We start from the raw sequence: 5,442 nt of genomic DNA on the forward strand, positions 1-5,442 counted from the left end.
CATTACTGATGAAAAACTTAATGATTGCTAAGGGACTTGGGTGAGGTTCTTTTGGGTGTCTCATTTTTCATGTCACGTCTAGTCCTAGGTATAGATCGTGATATTTATTCTTTTCTTAGATGTCTAATTCAGGTAGTGATGAGGAAAGGGTTCATTTAGAAGCCGAGTTCAAAGGAAGGAATGACTTCACCCTCCAAGTTATGCACCAACAATTCTAGAGATGGGACCTTGGATTGCTTTTATGTGGAACAAGTATTGTTAATAAGCCCACCCAGTGATTGTAAAAAGTTTAGGAGCATCACATGTGTGGAGAAATATGGTGAAGATTAGAGAGGACGTAGGACATTTACCAAGCAGAATGACACCATAGCTGCAATTAAGAGGGAGAATAATTTTTTATGGCCCTCTAATAATGTTAGACCCCAAGTTAGAAGGAATGTACCCCATATCTCCTTTTTGTAAATCCTGATTATGATAATGATGATTTTGATGTTGAATTTAATCTAGAAAAAAGAAATAGGATGGGACAAAAGTGGTAGAGTAGAAGATTATAACATAAGTAGTATAAAAATTTATATTCCATCTTTCAAAGGGCAAGGGACCCACACTTGTACCTTGATTGGGAGAGATAAGTTGAAGCTATCTTTGACTGCCATAACAACCCTGAGAGTAAGAAAGTTAAACTTTTGTTGTCGAGCTTTCTGATTATGCTATTTTTTTTGTGGAACGTTTTTACTAAGGACAGATTAAAAGATGAGCTACCACCTATTTCTACTTGGGAAGAGATGAAAAGGGTGATGAAGAAGAGATTTGTGCCATCATATATTCAAAGAGATCTACAATCTCGCCTTCAACACTTGAAGTGAGGCTCCATATCGATGGATGAGTACTTCAAAAGCATAGATATGGCTATGATCTAAGCTAACTGCATGGAAGATGAAAAGGCTACAATTGCTAAATTTTTAAATGGTTTAAATATAGAAATAGCAAATGAAGTAGAGATACAATAATATGTAACTTTAGATGAGTTATTTGATTTTTCTATTAAAGTTGAAAAACAAATTAAGAAAAAGAAGCAAAATAACTGATGGAAAAGTCAGCCAAATACTAACTCTAAGAAGTCATGGTAAAATCAAGAGGGTAAAGCTCCTTCCATACCTCAAGAAGATAGAGGTAAAGGTAAAGTTGAGGAGGGAGGTAAAACCTTTAATCATAAATCTTCTAAACCTTCTAGTTCTATTCAATGTCACAAATATCATGGAAGGGGAAATATGATTCATGAATGTCCAAGTAGAAGAAATATCATACTTAGAGAGATTGGAGAATATAAGATTGAAAAAAAGTGAGGGGGAAGAAGAAGATGGAAGAGGTATAAGTGAGGAGAAGGATTTGGAGCTGCCTAATGATGGTTTAATTGGGATGGTTAGGAGAATTATGACTATCAATTTGGGTAGTATAGATGAAGGGCAGAGAAAAAACTTGTTGTATACTAGGTGTGGGATAAAAGGGAAGCTTATTCTATGATTATTGATGGGGAAAGTTGTGCAAATGTGATGAGTTCACACTTGGTAGATAAACTAGGAATTGCATGCATGAAACATTGTACCCCATATAGGCTACAATGGCTAAATGATAGTGAAGAAGTAAAAGTAAACAACCAATGCATGATTCCATTTAATGATGGTAGATATGAAGATGCAATTCTTTGTGATGTAGTTCCAATGCAAGCATGTAATGTTTTACTTGGATGACCTTGGAAATATGATAGGGACACTACTCATCATGGAAGAAAGAATAGGTATAGTCTTCTACATAATGGTAAGAAGTTTAATCTTGCACCATTATCTACTTCACAAGTGTTTCAAGATCAAAAACGGTTGAGGGAAACAATGGGAAAACAAAGGGGAGAGATAGTGAGCTTGAGGGAAAATAAAAAAGCCAAGAGATAGAAAAAAAAAGATGGCCGAGAGAAAGAGAGAGGGGGCAGAAATCTAAGCAAAGAGGCAAAAGAGGGTTTGAGTAAGAAAATAAAAAGTTTTGGTGAGAGAAAAAAGGCTAAGGAAAAGAAAAACGAGAGTCTTTATATAAAAGCCAAAGAGTGTTTGATTGCTAGAGAAGAGGGGTTGCCCATAATACTGCTTACTTACTAAGAAGTGTTGATTAATTTTGAACAACTAACTCCTTCTTTGCCAAATATTATTTGTTCTCTTTTGTAGAGTTTTGAATATGTTTTACCTTATGACACTCCTAAGGAATTGCAACCTTTGAGAGGTATTGAGGTCCAAATAGACTTTGTGCCTAGGTATCAACTTCATAATAGGCCTGCCTATAGGGGCAATCCTGAAGAGACCAAAGAATTACAAAGCCAAGTTGAAGAATTGCTATAAAAGGGTTTTGTTCGAGAGAGCATGAGCCCATGCTATGTTCCCCTCGTATTGGTGCACAAAAAGGATAGAACATGGTGGATATGTGTAGATTGTCAAGTCATCAATAAGATAACGGTAAAGTATTGTAATCCTATCCCACATCTTGATGCTATGTTGGACCAAATGTATGGTTCCAAAATCTTTTCTAAAATTGATTTAAAGAGTGGTTACAATCAGATGAATCTTGGAGATGAATGGAAAACTGCTTTTAAGACCAAATATGGACTTTATGAGGTGTAAGTTATGCCTTTTGACTTGACTAATGGACCAAACACTTTCATGAGACTAACGAATCATGTTTTTAAAGATTTTCTTGGAAAATTTATTGTGGTTTATTTTGATGAAATCTTGATCTTTTCTCAAATTCTAGATGAATACCCAGAATACCTAAAATAAGTTTTTGAAGTTCATAGAAATCGACACTATTCCCTAATCTAAAAAAGTGTACTTTGTATGGGATTGTGTGGTTTTCTTAGGTTTTGTGGTCCGTTCTAAGGGAGTTGAAGTAAATGATGATAAAATAAAGGCAATAAAAGAATGGCCTAAACCTAATAGTATAACTGAAGTTAGGAGTTTTCATGGACTTGCTAGTTTTTATATGAGGTTTGTGCGAGACTTTAGCACCATTGTTGTTTCTTTAACTGAAGTTATTATGAAAGATAAGGTTTTTACATGGGAAAAAGAATAAGATGATGCATTTAACTTGCTGAAGGATAAATTGTGTTCTACTCCTCTTTTGCAATTACGTGATTTTTCTAAGTCTTTTGAAGTTGAGTTTGATGCTTGTGGTAAGGGCATAGGTGTCTTTTGATGCATGACTCCAAACCAATAGCCTACTTTAGTAAAAATCTAAGTGGAGAAACATTGAACTACTCAACTTATGATAAGGACCTATATGTCATGGTAAGGGCATTAGCTACATGATAGCAGTACTTGTGGCCTCGAGAATTCGTGGTCAAGACTGATCATGAGTCATTAAATTACTTGAAGGGCCAAGGTAAACTTAGTTGTAGGCATGATAAATAGGTGGAGTTTATTGAAATTTTTTCTTACGTAATTCCTTACAAACAAGGAAAGGAGAATGTCGTTCCTGATGCGCTCTCAAGAAGGTATGTTTTGATCTGTACTCTTACTTCAAACTTGTTAGTGTTTGACCAAATCATGTTCCTTTATGCTAATGATTCTGATTTTGGTGAGATTTATGTTGAATGTAAGTTGGATCCTTTTGATAAATTTAATCTTCAAGATGAATTTCTATTCAAGGAAAATAAATTATGTGTTCCTAACTGCTTGTTGTATGAACTATTTGTTAGAGAAGTACATTGTGGAGGGATAATGGGACATTTTGGTGTACCCAAAACACAGGAAATACTTTTTGAACATTTGTATTGGCCTAGCATGAGAAAAAATGTTGAAAAAGTGTGTTCTTATTATCTTGAATGTAAATAAGCTAAGTCTATAACATTGCTTCATGGTCTTTATACTCATTTACCTGTTTCTAATTTCCTTTGGTAAGGATAGTATATTTGTAGTAGTAGATAGATTTTTTAAAATGGCTCATTTTATCCCATCTTATAAGACTAATGATGCATCTCATGTGGCTAACTTGTTTGTAAAGGAAGTAGTTAAATTTCATGGAATTCTTAGAACTATTATTAGTAATAGGGATGTCAAGTTCTTAACTCACTCTTGAAGAATTCTTTGGGAAAACTGGGAACTAAATTGCTATTTTCTACATCTTGTCACCCACAAACTGACGGGCAAATAGAAGTAGTTAATAGAACTTTAGGGAATATGTTGAGGGATGTTTTGAAAGAAAAGTTGACTTCTTGGGAAGATTACTTACCTTTTGTGGAATTTGCTTATAATAGGACATTCAATTCTTATACTGGTAAGACTCCTTTTGAAGTTGTATATGGATTCAACCCCCTTACCCCCCTGATTTATTGCCCTTGCCTACTAATGATTTTGCTAACTTTGATGTTAAGAAGAAGGCTGATATGATGAAGAAGATTCATGAACAAATAAGACTTGTAATTGAAAAGAAGAATGAGGAAATTGCATTGCGTAGGAATAAGGGAAGAAAATATGAATTTTTTTAAAACCTAGTAACTTGGTTTGGGTGCTTATGAGAAAGGAAAGGTTTCCTTCCAAAATAAATGCCAAGTTAGATCCTAGAGGAAGTGGTCCATAAATATTCCTTGAAAGGATCGGAGATCATTCTTATAAACTTGATCTTCCAGGTGGGTTCCAAGTTAGCACTACTTTTAGTATTTTCTGATCTTTCCCATTTTGATGCAGATTTGAATTCAAGGACAAATTCTCTTCAAAAAGAGGGGAATGACAGCATCCAAGGAAGCTCTACTCCATTTAAGGACAAGGGTGAATATTTAGAAACTCTAAAGAGGCCTATAATAATATCACAAACCAAGGAGTTCAATGATAAGCTCAATGGGCTTCAATGGCTCATCCAAAGGTGTCTTATTAGGGAAAAGAGCCCAAGCCCAAGGGAGAATAATGGTCCAAATGCTACAATTATTTGGTGGCAAAAATTCAAGTCCAAAAGGAGGAATATTAAGGTCCAATTTTGTGCAAATTAGGTCAAGAAGATTCCAAGAATCAGCCACAACAAAAGTTGATTTCTGCCCAAGATTTAGAGAGGACTACTCAAACTTTTCAAGATTGTCAAGATTTTTTTCCTAGTTAGATTTTAACTTGTTTATTTATTTAGTTATAGGTTATATAATATTTTCCTTAGTCTATATATGAACTCCTTAATATTATTTAATGCTTTCCTAGAACTATTTAACTTGTTCCTAGTTAGGTTACTTTATTTTCTTTCTAGTGTAGGATTTACCTTGTAATTTTCTTTGTAGGTATTGGCAGACCCTTTATCTTAACCTAAAGGGTCTTGGACTTCCTTCAACACTTATAGGAGTCCTTCTTCATTCATTAAATGCATTACATTGATATTAATATTATGTGAGAGTTTTTTGGACCTTTGTGACTTGTTCTT

The 5,442-nt window shown here is 34.4% G+C and overlaps 1 pseudogene; it reads left to right on the forward strand.

The window, feature by feature from the left end:
* Positions 1-1,278: 1,278 nt before the first annotated feature.
* LOC129903673 (uncharacterized) lies at positions 1,279-5,026 on the forward strand (annotated as a pseudogene).
* The last annotated feature ends 416 nt before the right edge of the window (positions 5,027-5,442 follow it).

The sequence above is a fragment of the Solanum dulcamara genome, chromosome 9 (assembly GCF_947179165.1).
Source record: "Solanum dulcamara chromosome 9, daSolDulc1.2, whole genome shotgun sequence".
NCBI lineage: Eukaryota > Viridiplantae > Streptophyta > Magnoliopsida > Solanales > Solanaceae > Solanum > Solanum dulcamara.